Source organism: Sceloporus undulatus, chromosome 6 (assembly GCF_019175285.1).
Source record: "Sceloporus undulatus isolate JIND9_A2432 ecotype Alabama chromosome 6, SceUnd_v1.1, whole genome shotgun sequence".
Lineage (NCBI taxonomy): Eukaryota > Metazoa > Chordata > Lepidosauria > Squamata > Phrynosomatidae > Sceloporus > Sceloporus undulatus.
This window is the reverse complement of record NC_056527.1, coordinates 132,689,147-132,705,067: the sequence shown is the minus strand read 5'-3', so window position 1 is coordinate 132,705,067 and position 15,921 is coordinate 132,689,147. Positions and strand designations below refer to the sequence as shown.

At 43.4% G+C, this 15,921-nt stretch overlaps 1 protein-coding gene across 1 annotated transcript in view; it reads left to right on the top strand.

The window, feature by feature from the left end:
- Window positions 1–15,921, top strand: part of NCAM1 (neural cell adhesion molecule 1) — a 72,504-nt gene that overhangs the window by 26,148 nt on the left and 30,435 nt on the right. The window lies entirely within an intron of this gene.

The window sequence follows — 15,921 nt, the reverse complement described above, 5'->3', positions numbered from 1 at the left end:
CACTTTTATGGGACTGGTGATGAAAAGAAAGGTTTGGATGCTTATTGGAGAAATATATCTGGCTTTCTTTTAAACAAAAATAGCCTACATTCATCTTTTGTAGCTCAGCACAATTCATGTGGACCTTGTAGCTTCATAGTCTTCATGGTCCACAGTCCTCCAGAAGATCTGTCAACCCATCCCCTTTCCAGTCCATCTGCCTTGGTAGCCATCAACATATCCTCCAACACTGAGTCCCATAATTTAATTTATCCACCCTATGAAGAAACCTATCCATTTGCCTGCCCTGAGCCTCTGGCCAGTTAGTTTCAGTGGGTTCATGCTGAGAAACATGAGGTTGGAGCATGCGTTAAAAATCTTGATCACTGGAAAAGGATTAAGCATAATCCAGACTAGAACTTTGTGGTTGGGTGTATCACCATCCACAGCACATGTAGGTGAGTTGAGTGTAAGCAGATCCAACACACAGTTCCCCAGACATTGTTTATGCACTGCAGGCCCTGCCAGTAGTGAACAGTCATGAGCCAAGCTTGCAAGGTCTTGGGGTGGATACTTGTCCTCTCTGACATGTCAGTGGCCTCCTGTTTTCCCCCCTTACTCCTTACTGGTTATTTTTCACCTTCCCCTGCCTTTTGTCTCCTCTGGAGGAAGACCAATGAAGGCTGGTCTGCAGTTCTCTCTGGTTACAGCTTCCCACCCCATAGCAAGAATTAAACAGCGTGAGATTAAATATAATTCAGTATGCAGCAATATGTTATTTGTCTATGCCCAGTTTTGTTTGCAGTTTAAGTCCTTTCCCGCTCCCAGTCGGACTCAGACCTGCAAACAGCTAGCTTATGCTTGGATGGTCTTCTTTCCACCATCCTTTCCCCCGCCTCCGCCACCATGTTTTTGTTTTCCTCTAATGTCTTCCGCATGTGCCTGGAAATGATCGAGAATAAGTTGTCCTTTCCTTTTGCTCCATGCAACACGTCGCCTGCCATCTCCAAAGCCTCTCAGCAAAGACCAGGAATTGCACATATTCTTCCATGCCACCACTTTCCCCTGGCCCTTCCCTTAGAGGCTTTGGACAATCAAAGCAGGTTCTGAAACTGTAAATCTGAAACTGTAAATGTTCCTCCCTCAAAAGTCTGATGGCAGCCCAAAGAAAGGCCATCTCACTTGTTTTAAATTTCCAGTGCCTTGTTCTGTCATCTCCTTTTTTTTTCATCTCTGTTACATCTTTTCTTTTTTTGGGGTCTGTGTCTTGTCTTTTCTTTTCATCCGTGTACCTACCATGGGGGAACCGCAGGCACTCCACCGCCACGTAAGTCTTTCTCGATTCCGTTTTCCTGGAGTGCTCTTACCCTAACATTAAATGTAGATCTAGCTTGTTTGTTTTTTTTAACTTAGTACTTCTCTCTTTGTTTTGTTCTGACGTTCCTCCTCCTTGTCCTTAGAAATGCATTAGCAGATAAAACTCTTGCATCTCCTAATAACACTGACACTAGAGTAGCCATTGTATTTTCCAGTTAACCCAGCTGTTTGTAGAACTGAGTCAAGAGGTCGATGCCTCTTTCGTCCCCGTCTCCGGAGCATGCAGTGTTGTCCGTATCTGCATGTGTGCCCTACTTCACTTGCAATGTCCTTGTTCTTAGGGGGAGGCAACATTGAAGCCCCCAGGCTGACTCCAAACCACCCAGGCTTTGCACCTTGTCCAGCCCTGCTAGTCTGCCAGATGAGAATTCACCTGCCAGCCAAGTGTTCCTTTTTCTTTCTGCCACAAGAGCCTGGGGGCAAGGGATACTTTTGTGTTGCCACCCCCTGTTTTGTAGCCAAAAGTCTTTTCTGGGTATAGGAGCTGAAATAAAATAAAGCAAACCTGAGCAGAGGTAGCTCCTGAGTTGAGTGGAAAGTGGGAGGAGATCGGATTCTCTCTTTATCCTTTCATTATAATTCAGTTTTTTCATAAATGAACAGCCCTCCAGAAGGAACAGTTCCTGTTGCTATCGTTCCACTCTAAGATTGGATGCTGAATTATTATTTTTTACCCCCTTTTTTATTTCTACATTTCCAAGTCTGCAAGGATAAAGAGAGCCTTATTTGGCAGTCAGTTCAGTTGGCACAAAACCAGATTAAGTGTGTTGCTTTTCATGAAGCTGAGAACAGGGATAGTGTGACTCTGACATTAGCAGCTGGCATTCATTGGGCCTGGGAAGTGAAGGCTTCTCCCTTTCCTCTCCCAGTCCATATCTAAGTTTCCTTTGGCATTATCCATCTAATGCCTGGACTGCAACAGCTGAAACTTTGCTATCATGGAATTCACAGACATAGCCGTGTTCGTCTGAAATATCAGTATGCAAAGGGATCTTATAACACCTTTGAGACTAACTATGCTGAACAAGTTATAACATAAGCTTTCACAAAGAGCCTTTGTGCCAAACATCCCTTTTGCTAAACATTAAAAATAAACATGTTTACCTTTCTGTCTCGGCATGAGGTCAGAGCATTTGTTTCTCTTCCAGTTGTAAAAACATGGCAGAGGTTCGCAAAGTTGTCCATTTTGCCAAGATGGAAAAATCTGCTTGGCAAAAGGGACGTTTTTACCACCTTCTCCCACATTTTACAACCGAACAGAATGAAAGTGTTTTGATGTCACAGAAACAGAAGATAAGCACGCTTCTCTGTTTTCCTGCCTGGTTTGTTTTTAATGTGATAAGGCTCTGGGTCTGAAAAAATTCATTCCATGTACCTGAGGGAGTAGACCAAGTCTACACAAGCTTTCAGACATTTAGTCTCAAAGGTGCTACAAGATCCCTTTTCTATCATAGGACAGAATTTGAAGACGTTACATTTTTGGAGTATAGCACCCAGACTCCTCCAATCTAAGTGGGCTGAAGATTCTAGGGATTGTAATTCAGTTCCAAGCTTTGCTCCAGTCCTTACATTCGGCTGCCATTCTAAGAGTAGACCAACTGATCTGTGTCTGGAGAGAGAAGTTTGGGTTCAGGGAAGAACACAGAAACCTACTGTATACCGAGCCAGACCACTGGCTTGTGTAACCAAGCATTGCAAGAATGATGGCTAAAATATTCATAATGTGGGTTCATGGTATCAGTGTAGAAATTCCACAAGGTTGTCACTTTATGGAAGGGTGTACAGTGCCTTCTGTAGACTATAGGATTGCTGTGCACAGGAAACTACCCAGTCTAGGACTCCCGTGGGAGAGCCATTCCGTAATAAAAGCTTCAGGCATGGTCTGCTGCTTCTTGCAGAGCAAGTATTCTGGCAGGTGACAGGTCACTTAACACTTGAGCGAATTGGCTGCACCCTGAGCTTAAAATTGCTCGCGCTTCTGCGAGAAATGAGAATTCCATCTCAATGGTGAGTTGTTCTGCTGTGTGAGTGCCAAAGTCCATCTCACCCCAGGTTCATTACAAAAGCCAGCCATGTTCTTCTGGGAAGCTTACGGATAGCTTGACGTTCGGTTCATTATTCCCAGCACCTGTTATTTTGGAGATTAGTTATCCCACTACACAGAAGTTGCATTTATTTGGCACAGAAAATAGCTGATTACGGAGGCCAGTTTGCAGATATCCAGTATTGGCATAGTGGAGCCTGGAAAAGTCCCCTTAAACGTAGTAATGTAAATGTAAATGTAAATGAGTCACTTGTGAAGAAGGCTAGGGACCCTCTGCTTTGGTGCCTATCTGGGAAGGGTCATTCCAGCAATAAAGTGGCTGCCCAGTGCAGCCATGTCTGAAAAGATGAGATTAATAGCAATGCAATTCAGCTGACGGAGCAACGCTGGGAATGCACAGCCCATAATTACAAATCAGCGCTGCAAAGGCTGGGAATGAAGAGCCATATTTCTTGGAGGATCCGGGAAGGTTGTACAAGCCGTGACCATGTGGGGCTGGTGCGATGACTGCTGAAAGCACAAAGCCATTTCTTAGCCAGGTCACAGAATCGAAATATACCCCCATTGCAGCCCTTTTCAGCTTTAGCTGAAGCACTCCTTTTCTCTTTTCTTTTTTGCAAATCAAAAGTACCTGCTGTCAAAATAGTGGCAGATGGAAAACCACAAAGCAATCTGCTTCATTAGGAGAGCGACCGATTTCAGTTTTCAGAGAGCGCGCGAGGCGGAGAAATGGTGGAGACAGGATGCTACGAAACGTTCCTCTGTTTAATTGTGATTGAGCTGATAACCTTTGGGATTTAATTACTGGGATGTTGTTTTTCAAATTTTGCTGAGGAGTTAGAGAGAAAGAGAGAGAATGAGAGACATACAGAGAGGGAGAGAGAGAGAGAAAATGAGTCCTATTTACCAGAGGTTGCCCAAAATAGAGATGCTCTTCTTTGATGCGCCTGATGAGATCTTCTGTTCCTCCAAATTAAAGAAAACAACTTGTAATAGCTTTGAGAGCACCTTGAATTGCTGCTAAATTTCCTGTCAAGTTGAAACAACTTGGAGGCTTTTTGAAAGGGATTGCTTAGCGCTTGGTATAGATGGTCTAACACCTTTCTGTTGTATTTCCAAAATGTAGTGGAAAGCTTCCTATATGTTTTCTCAGAAACCCTCATTTTCTAAGGTGCGCAACAGTCCTGGGACGGACTCACCTCCCTATTGCAGGACCAAAAAGGAAGCTGAGCATCTTCAAAGATATAGCCATGTTAGTCTGTAGAATCGGTATGTAGAGAGAGCTTGCAGCACCTTTGAGACTCACTGAAACAAAGAAATCAGCAGCATGAGCTTTCCTAGACTTAAGTCTACTTCCTCACATGCATCTACATCCATTGTCAAAATGAGGGGCTTCCTCCCCTCTTCAACCCTTCCTCACTTTTATTCTCACAGCAGTTTTGGAAAGGAAGATCAGGACAAGAGAGAATGGCCCCAAAGTTACTCCCTTTCACATTGGTGTGCAACGCTGAGCCTGGATCTTTCCTGTCTTCTCCAACCATAGATTACAATTCCCATCATTTCAACCAGCATAGCCAGTGGCCAGGGATGGTGGGACGTGTAGTCCCAGACATCTAGAGGATGTCAAGTTGGGGAAAGCTGCTCTCAGTCCTATACACTCTCTCTCCATATTTGCAGCTTTGATATTTGTGGATTTGATTATTCGCGGATTTGATTAATATGTTCTCTCTACGAATATCTAGGTCCTCCAGTGCAACTCTATGGTCAACTTTAACTAAAAGTTGCACTGAAAGACCTAGAGATTCCTAGAAAGAATACTCTACTAGGCATTTGTAGCTCCTCCAGTCCAGTTCTGTAGTCAGTGTCTGTCGGTCGTTGACCACAGAGTTGCACTGGAGGACCTAGAGAGGAAAAAACATCATGGTTTTGTTATTTGCAATTTTTCCATATTCACAGGGGGCCTGTGCCCCTAACCCTAGCGAATATGGAGGGACAAATATATTACAATGGTCTTCTCTTTCTCACATATCAAGGTGTACATGTTCTCGCAGCCTTTGCTGTCTCCTTATTAAGTCCCCCTACTCCATCTCTGCCTTTTATTTTCCTTCATAATTTATCTTCACGCCAGGCTTCACCTTTATGTGTCCTATCTATCCTTCATGTTTCCATAGCAACCCAGCATCCTACCGAATCTGAAAACACAGAGACGGCCCGTGAGTAGCAGGAAGGCTTTCCCTCCCTCCTTCCCACCCGATGAAGCCCATCTTCCCTCTCCCCATAGCCCCATAACATCCTTTCCAAGATGGTCTGCTGCCTGGTCTGCTGCTTGGTCCAGGACACTAGTCTCCTTAGTGCTACCTGGCATGGACAGGTGGATGGTTTGATGGATATGACGGAAGTTGTGGTGACCTCTCATCCTTTGCACAACTCCCTACCTTGATCTCGTATTGCAAAGTGAAGGCCTGCCGCCTTGAGCGTGTGTGTTGTGTTTTTAACCCTATTAGAAGCTAACATCTATTTCATCAGCATATTTAGCTGCTCTCCAGAAGAGCTTTCCAACCCATCCTCCACTTTTTGCATGTTCTCCTTTTCCCTTCCTCTTTGTAAGCACCCTTACAGGTCGATTGCAGAGGTAGAAAACTAAATGACCCGTATATACTCGACTATAAGCCGACCTCATGTATAAGTCAAGGGCAGGTTTGGGGGCCAAAATGATGGATTTTGCTATGACCCATGCATGGATAAGTCGAGGGTAAAACTTAGGGGCATATAGCAAAGGATCTGAAGGCTGAAGCAAAGGAAAAGGATGTCAAAGAACTTACAAAATTCTGGCAGGCATAACTGCTGAGATAGTGGCACCTTTGCTTTTCTGATGGTTCAGTATATACAAACTTTGTTTCATGCATATTTTAAAATATTGTATAAAGGCTGGATGCATGCGAGAGTAGAGATGGTTGCTGCTTCTTTTTAGGTGCTCCCAGGATGGACAAAACACTTGCATTTACCTCTCTACTCAGAAAAAGTAGGTGACCATATACTGTACATACATGCATATACAATATGTATTATATATGCGTATGATATGAGTTAAAGTACAGGACTTGCATTGACTTAGGATAAGTTAATCCATATTTTTTGCGTCAATTTTTTGACCAAAATGTCTAGACTTATACATAGATATATAGGCCTGTTACAGACAGCCAAAATAAAGCTGCTTCGAGTCACAGTGGAGATTAGGGGGTTCAATGATGAATGCGTCCTAAGAGCCAGAAGCCACACCAAAGCCATGCCCAGTCCTTAGGGCTGGGCATGGCTTTGGTGTGAGTTCTGGACTCTTAGGACGCATGCATCATTGAAACACCATATCTCCACTGTGACTCGAAGCAGCTTTATTTTGACTGTCTGTAACAGGCCATAGTAAATTAATTAGAACAGAGGATAAATTCAAAGGCATCCTTTACCCTGATACTCAGAAAAGGTACAGACCTTCCCATCATCATCATCATTGTATATTCTAGATTTCTTCAATAAGAAAAAGGATGCATGGGGACATGACACTTTGTGTGGTTCCTCTGCAGTTTTTGAATGCTAATAAAGAAAGGAGACCAGGGTTTGATCCTGGTTTGATCATGAAACCCATTTGGTGACATTGGGCAAGTCACATCTTCTCAGCCTTGAGCAAACCTTGTCAAGAAAACACCCCATGGCCCCATACAGACAGGCCAAAATAAAGCTGCTTTGGGTCACTTTGGAGGTATGCGTTTAATTGATGCATGCATAATAAGAGTCCGGAAGCTGCGCCAAAGCTGCGCTCTAGTCCTAGGACTGGATTGTGGCTTTGGCGCGATTCCAGACTCTTAGTACCATGCATCCTTTAAACAGCATACCTCCAAAGTGGCCTGAAGCAGCTTTATTTTGACCTGTCTGTATGGGGCCCATAACAGGTTTGCCTTAGGGTTTCCGTAAGTTGGAAACTATATGAAGCGCACAAGAACAACAACAGCAAAGAAAAACAAAAACTGCAAACCAACACATATTTGAAGGTGGGAGAGAATTGGACAAACTATTTGCAATAACCCTGGTTTATGGAGGCACTTTTTCTTCTTAAGATCGGGCCCCTTGATGTGTGCATGACTAACTGAGTAATAACTCTCTACTTATTTTTGGGTTTCAGCGAATGTGGAATTTGCTTGTGTTTTTGTGGGTGGTGTGGTCTTTGCTTGCAGTGGATGAATTTAGAATTTTAAAAACCTGCCTGGAGCTGTTTATTTTAGGTCTTTTTCCCCTCTGGCAGAGAGGACTTGGGGCATTATTCCACCAACCAACCTATTTGGAATGCTGGTTATTTGCTAAAAAGCCAAATTAGTCCCAGTGAGCTCCTAGCAAAATTAACAGCCCTGCACAGGATCCCAATTTCTTCACTGTTTTTAAAGCAAGTAGTGATTCGGTGTGACAAAGAAGCCCCTAACTTCTTCTAGCGGAGCTTTCAGTGTTGCATTTTTCCAGAAACAGAGCTTTGTCATTCCCTGTGGGAAATGGTGGAAGGAGATGAGCTTTGGCTCTGCAAATGGTAGGGGCCAGGGGTCAGTGTCAGTGGGTTCTGGGTTTTAGTACAAACTTGAAAGGAATTTTTCCAAGATGCTGAAGTTAACTTTGGAGTCATAGTGCAGCTCCTTGGAATACTGCCTTAAAGATTCAGATTAATGTTAACAAACCCTGAACAGATTCACCTTTCCACTAAAGAGTTTATCTCACGAAGGAGACTGGGAGTTTATCCCATGAATATCCCAGAAAAAAATCACGTAATTGTGTGAAATGATTTCACACGACGTCGCACAAAACCCACCATTAAAGTGGTCACCAAGAAGCATTAACGTGCATCTTTTTACTTTGGGGATTTCAGCGACGATGCATTTTCAATATCGCTTTATTTGCGCAAATTACGTGTGATAATCATTCTCACGATTACTTGCCATTTCCGCTTTAAATGCCCTTTAATCTCTCTTTAATGCCGAAATTAGCCCTATGATAGGAGCCGCCAATTTCCACAGGGAAGAAAATGGTCTTTGCAAAAGCAAAAACTGTCCCCCAGGTTTTTCTCACATCCTTTATGTTCTTGACATTCATCTCTGATCTTTTAAATTTACTAGGCGCTGAGTGGGACTTGTGTAGTGTAAGTAGGCCAGTACTTGTATTCACAAACCAGCATAATGCCTTTTCTCAGCAAAGATTGGCAGATCTTTATTGGCTTCATTTATCTCCTATTTTTTACTCCTGCATTTCACAGGGATTTGGAGTGGCTTACATCCCACATTTTGTTAATATCCGTAATTAAAAGGAGAGGCTAGAAATCTCAAAGGATGCAATACTCCCTTGCCCTTAACCTCTGATATATCTGTCAGAACAAAATGTCTTTAGCTGCATGATGATTTTCAACCATAAGGGCATCTATAATGTTGGAGGGGTTCCGAAGCGGGGGAAATGGCATCAGTGAGAAAGAAAATATTTGCACTCTCCCTTTCTTACAGTCCAGTCTTGCAAGTAACTTCCATGCTAGTCAAGATGTCTATAGACAGTTGCACAGGTGAGGTCAGGTTTGGGCCCAAGATCTTTTAGGGATGAGCAACTTCAGCAAGCCCAAGGGCCAGTTTTCTGTCCCTGGAACCCATTTGCTGGGAGCATGCGGACTGCCAAAAACCTTCCTCCCAAACCCTGGAAGTGGCCAAAACTCTACTTCTGATTTTGAAAACATTAGTAGTTTTTAATGTTTAGATGTGAATCAACACTTTTTGAGGTTTTGTGGTGAAGCAGTTTGCCTTGTTTTGCTAACAAAAGGGACGAAGGGTCCCAGGCTGCAAAAGAGATGGGGGGCTTCATATGCTGCCCTGGGACCACATTTTGGAAGCTTCTTCTCTGCCCTATCCTGGAGGCATCACAAAAGTGTACAGTTTCAGCAACTCTCCTCAAACTCCCCCAAGTTTGGTGCATTTCAACGGTGGTGGCCAACTCACAATGGAACCAGACCTGGCCGCTTTAAATGGGATGCTAGTTGAAAGAATGGAAGAATCCCGGATTCTTTTCAGAGTCCTTCTGGTGGGCCTCCTACATTCTGAGTTTGTGTAGGTCCCCCTCCCCTTTCTTTTGCACAGTTGCTATTTCATAGAGAAGTAAAACGAAGAGGTGATGGATTACACAGGCAGATAATAGCAAATCTCTATGAAAGCGCATGGCTCTCTCTTCTTGAGTAGCAACATGTAATGTCTTGTCGAGTGAGAAAACATCAAACAGCTCTTCCGTTGTACATTTCCATTTCCATTAAGACTGCTCAAACACAGCGCTAGCATTACAAAAGCTGCAATAAAATGCAGCACTGACGGCACTCCTGTCCATTTTTAACTTCCCTGCTCTCTCCCTCCCACCTCCAGCTTCTTTCTCAATGCTTGCAGAGTGTAAATATGAATCAGGCTAGTGGTAAAATGAAGTGCAAGGAGATTTTACTGGGTAGAGACAGGAGAGAGAACGGAAGCATCCAAGACTTGGGGCATGCGTCAGATTGCAAATGGATCCCTTCCTCTAAAAGGTTTATTGTCTGGAGCAACCTGAGTCACTTGTGATTCAGAGTCTGTCCTATGGCTGAGAAATGAGTGGGTTTTCAGGGGTAAAATAAGGTCTGAAATCATGCATTCCTTGCAGCTCCAGCCACAAGCCCCTCCATGGCCACTGCTTGGTGGCTGGCAAGAAATAAAGAGAAAATCCAACTACATGGAACAACATAATAATTTTTTTACACATACTAAGTAGGATCATAGAGTTGGAAGAGATCCTAAGAGTCTTCCAGCCTCTGTTTCAAAGCCTGTTTTAAAAAGTGGAAATCAATATATCATACTGTCAAAACGCCAAAGTTAAAACACTTTAAAACTCATCCTTTAATCATTTATTTAAATAAAATTAAAATATTTAAAAGCCTGGATCATCTGCTTAAAACATCTTTTAAAAAGTCAGATCACTCTATTTAAAACCTCTTCCCTTGCTGGAGTAGAACAACCTTTCCTTGCCACCAAGAGAACAAGAGGACTTGGATCAGGCCAGCCTCCCTAGAAAGAGATGTCTTGGACCTGGGCGCAGTCACCGAAAAGGCCCCCTTTTGTACCCACCAGGTTTGTCTCTGAAGTTGGTCATACCAGGATATGCGCCTTTGCCATAAATCTTGAAGCCTGGGCAGGCTTGTATGGGAGAATATGCTATTTGAGATCTGTGCATCCTAACCAGCACTTTGAATTGTGCCCAGAAATGGACCCATAGCCATTGAAACTATTGCAACAGATTTGTTGTGTGCTCCTATAACCAGTCTTGGTAGTTTAGTCGCAGGACTTTCCCCACAATGATGGCACTAGAGATTATCACACGGGGCAGGAGGGGCCATTCCTGTCCTTATTGCATCCGCACTTGTCCCGCCAGTGGCACCCATCATTGTATTAATGCACATTTCCATTAATATACAGTGGCGGGGCCATGCCACTTCAGGGACAGGAGAAGGACGGGATAAATGTGACGTCGTCTCAAAGTCTCTTATAGTGATTGATAATAATGGGATAATACCGTCATGTGTATATCTCCGCACTATCGCATGGAAAGGATGGGACAGGGACTGGACAAGGGCATCCCATCCACCGTGTGATACTCTCTACTGTTAGGAGTAGGTTTATACAGGAGAAGGTAGTCCATGCTTTTAGTATCCCTAGCTACCACCTTCAGTCTTGAGGATTTGATGAAGCTTTTGTTTCAATGGATAAAAATCAAGATGGTATAGGAAGGGGAAGCAAGCCAAAATTTAAGGCTGAGCTACACCCCCAGATGTCTTGCAAGTCAACTGGGCTGACCTTTTTCTACCACAAAGCCACCCAAAGTCCTTTGGCAACCATCTTGGCCGGCAAGCTTCTACATGACGAGAGATGGTCATGGGGCCACTTTGCAGCTTCGCTCTTTCCATCTGAATGTACCCCGTTCCAACTCCGCTGCTCCATTGATTTGATCCTTTGCCAGTTTGCGGACCTTGGCTCAGCATGTGATGTTTCTAGGCAACCTGCTGCTTTCCTTGGACTTTTCCCACACGGCTGGATCTTCGGTCAAAGACTTAGTTCAACAGTGTTTTTTTTCCGTTCTCCTTACTAGGAAGATGTGTGTGGAGAGGGTTTGCTTTGCTTTGCTTTTCTTCCAGAGGAGAATTCGTCGACAGGAAGGAAACGACAAGCTCCATTTGCAATAAACCCCAGACGTTGACGTCTTCCGTTGGGCGATCCCTTTCCCAATAACTTGCCATTCTTTTTTGCTTTGCTTTGTATTGTGGATTCCATCGGGGATTATAGTTGCTCTTCTCTCAATAATAAGTTGGGAATTGCAGCGGGAAGTGGTCTGTTCTTGCCTTGACTTGGTATTAATATGCAACTCCACAGCTCTGCCTAACCATCCAAACCTCTTGCCTCTCAATAACTTGGTGCTTCCTTTCCTTTTAACAATAATCTTGTGTTTGCAGGCCGGTGTGTTCTTCTTCTTTTTATTTTTACTGTCTCCCCTGATGTTTCGGTAGAACGGCTAATTTAATTTTGTTGAGACTTTTAATTTAATCTGTGACTGTTGTTGATTCTTTTTTGCCCATTGTTTACATCCGTTTTTTTAATATTATTTTTTTTGTATTTTCCATGTGACCTCCTCCACTTTCCTTTCAACCAAATCATGTGCGTGCGTATCATGTGACTTTGTCATGTGGCTTGCATGGCGCTGACGATGTCGTCCACGCTGGTGAACAGAAGGTAAAAAATAAGCAACGACCACAACACCACAACTTTGTTCTGTTTGGTTAAAGACGTTCCGCACAGGACAAAACCAACAAATTTAAACACATACACATACATTACACACTTTCCATTTAGAAACCTCTAAATTTCCATCACTCAAAATTTCCTTCTATAACCTTTTGGTTTGTTTGGACTTTTTATTTTTTGTTTCTTCATTTGTTTGGGGTTTTTTAATAACTTTGTTCAACACATTCTACTTGCATGCAAAACCAACTATAAAGTCCATCACACTGTCCTATTATTGAGCTGGCAAGGTAATATGGCAAACAGAGAAAGCAGGGCTGAATTGTTTGCTTCCATTGATTCCCAGGGTTTGTTTTCAAGTCTACATCAGTGATAGGTTTTCCATATTCATTACATGTTTGCAAACTCAGGCCTATGCAAGACAGAGCAAAGATGAGCTGCAGATCCCTTCTGGGTACACATTTTGGGGGAAACCAAGGTGCATCCTAAAAATGACCACCTCGTGTAGTTTTTGTGAACAAGGAAGAAGCATTGGATTCTTACCTAAATTTGCCTCGCCCTACTTACCTTTCCTTGGTCCCCTTAAGACCCGGGATATAGCTTCACTGAGCTTGAATTTGTGCTTTCCATGGGACCAGAATTCAGTGATATAGCCGTTTTAATGTGGAATATTAGTATGCAAAGGGATCTTGTAGCACTTTTGGGACTAAATGAAAGAAACAAGTTGCAGAAGAAGCTTTTGTAAACTTGATGTACTGTGCGTCTGAGGAAGGAGACCAAGTCTACAAAAGCTTGTGCAACAACATCTTTCACTCAGTTAGTCTCAAGATCCCTTTGCTTACTGGAATTTGTGTTTATTTTTGCCATTTTGTTGATTATAATCCCAATTTCCTTCTTGTCTGAAGTTGCAAACACCACAGTTGTTGTTATATTCTTCTGAATGGCTTTCCTTTTGCTATGCCCTGATGAAAGCCGTTCCAGAGAATGATGTTCCACAGAACAGAATAAGACTGTATTCTCCAGAGCAGCAACCAGCTTAGTGTTGGGTTCTCCATCTCCTTTCCACTTTGCTTTGGAACATCATGCCATTCCCTTGCCCACAGCAGGTAGTGATATGATGCTGGGATAACTGGCAAAATGCTCATCATGTTGATGTCACCATGGCATTGACAAGTGTGCCACCATACTTTGGAGAGAGGGCAGAGAACAAACACACAATGAGAGATTGTTTCAGCAACATACCCTAGGATCCAGCTTTTATCCCTTATCTTTCTTTCAGTATTTGACTTGTAAATCATACCTTAGAATTCACCCATCAGTAATTTTCTAAATATTGTCTTAACTGCTTTGCATAACTCAGAGGATTGCTTATAAACCCTTCCCCAGTTTAGCAAGAAGTCAAAAGGTAGTTAGTTGCAAGTAAGGGAGCTTTACTCAATGTGAATGAAGCCACAGCAACCGGCATTTCCTTAGCACTACTTGCTAATCTTACTTTGCACTGGCAGGAGGCCCTTAGCAATCTGGAAAGGCTTTGAAATCGGTATTGAAGCCATGCACCCAATGCAATTACAGCTGGCAGTTTCTTTAAGAACTCTGGAAGCAAACAATTTGACCTTTGCAACGACGTCAAAGAAAGTGTTTACTTTCCTTTTTTAGAGCTGATGGCAGCAAGAAAGGAATGGATTTTCTAGAACGACTCTTCCAATCTCACTTTAACACTCCATGCACACTATTTCAAGGAGAGGAGAGAAACAACCTCTGCCTTCTTGCTTCCCAGAAGTTGGAAGATTTGTTGGGAAAGCCCTCTAAGCTGTTCTGGATTGTACAGTCCACCCTCCGCATACACACCTTCACCGTATGCGGATTCCAGCTTACGTGGATGGCGAGAGGCGAAGGACAAAATGGCATGCCGCCATTCACTTAAATAGGACTCCAGCATACACAAAATGTGCCTTATGTGGGGTGTGTGTGTGTGTGTCCAGAATGGATCCCCCTGCGTATGGCAAGGGCGGACTGTACTACTTTTGGTTCTCCCCTCTTGGATCATTTCTCCTCTCTCCTAAGGGAAGCATCCAGGCAAGGGTTTTCCACTAACACTAGTAACCTCTCAGCCCCGCATGCGTGGGGGCAAGCCACAGGTCTCTTCTTTCTCTCCCTCCTTCCACAGATGTTTGGGCGACATCCACACAGAACTAACACTCCGCCATCTTGAATTTGCGCGACATTTCATGCTTCTCCATCCATCTCATTTTTTCTGTGCATTATTTTAACCCTCTCCCCCTCTCCCTTTGTTCTTGTCTTCCTTTTCCATTGTGTGTATCAAGTCACTTACGATGGGCACCAATCATGGCGCGAAACTGCAGCAAACAGTCTTGTTTCAGTTTTGCGCCAATTTTACAGTGTCCAAGAGAGACAGTTGGAGAGACTCCAGGACAGGTGGAGGGGAATATTAAGGGGAAAGAACATGGTCTTGGATCTTGTTCATTAGAGATGAGGAGGAGGGTAGGTAGTAGTAGTCTGTACTCCCCAAATTCCCAGAAGCTTTTTTGACTTGACTCCAACTTGGTTGCAATTCGGTGGAACACTGGAGGAGTCTTCCTTCTGAACTGAAGGTAGGAGAAGGATGTTTTGTTTATTCTTCAGACTGTAGATGATTTCTTTATTGCGTTTCTCCAACGGTCTCAAGGTGCTGCAGATCAGTGCTAGTTGGAGTGATTGTCCCTGGACCAGCGATGGTGCTATAGCCATCAGCTGGAAGTCCCTGGAGAGTTTCTGGGAAAGACGGTTGTATCCAGTGAGCAACGATAGATGACATACTGCAAAAAAGTAATTGCTGGTCCCCCATATCAGCTTGAGAAGCACTGGTGTGCATGATCCATCCCAATTGCAGCTTTGTTTTAATAAGCAAGCTTATCTCAACAGTTTAACGTCTACTCTACACAGATTTCCCAGTGTCTCCCTCTTTAAAATTATGAGTTGTGTGGCACTCCTTTAAAGGTGTAAAACCTTTGACCCTCTCTGCTGATTTTGGCAAAACAGCCTTCGTAGCCAGAGGGAATCTGGAACAGAGGTGATGGATTTTATAGAACGGCAAGATTAGCAGTTGTCACCATTGCAAATGATCAACTCTCCCATGCTTACACATTATAAACCACAGTGCTAGTTCACTGATAAGCGGTATAAACATGTACTTGCTATTGCTTTTGCTTTTGCTAGAAGCCATAACCAGCTTGGCCAACAGTCAGGAATTCTGGGACCCAAAGTCCATAACATCTTGAGGACCAAACTTTGGGAACCATTGGTATAGACAATACTGAGCTAGATGGACCAATTGGCTTTATTGTTTGTATAAATTCACATCCAACTGAAACAACTCCAAGGCACTGTGTAAATGGGCTGGCCCTCCACTCTTTTGGTTGTCCTCTTAGCTTCCTAGCTTGTTCTCCCTCTAGGTTTCATGTGCATGTTCCTTGCATGCTCATTTTGTGTCTTTTGCTGTCTTTTGTGTAAGTAAACTTTTTAATAACACTTCTTTCCCTTCTCCAGCTAGCGACACTTGAGAATTGTGCTAAAGTTACTGCTTGGGCCAGACAGAACATGGATGCTGCAACTGGGCCAAACCATCAAACTTTCTGAAGTTTGGTCCAGTTTGGAGGGGAGGGATTTGGGACGGGGTTGTGCCCAGCAGTATACTAACATACT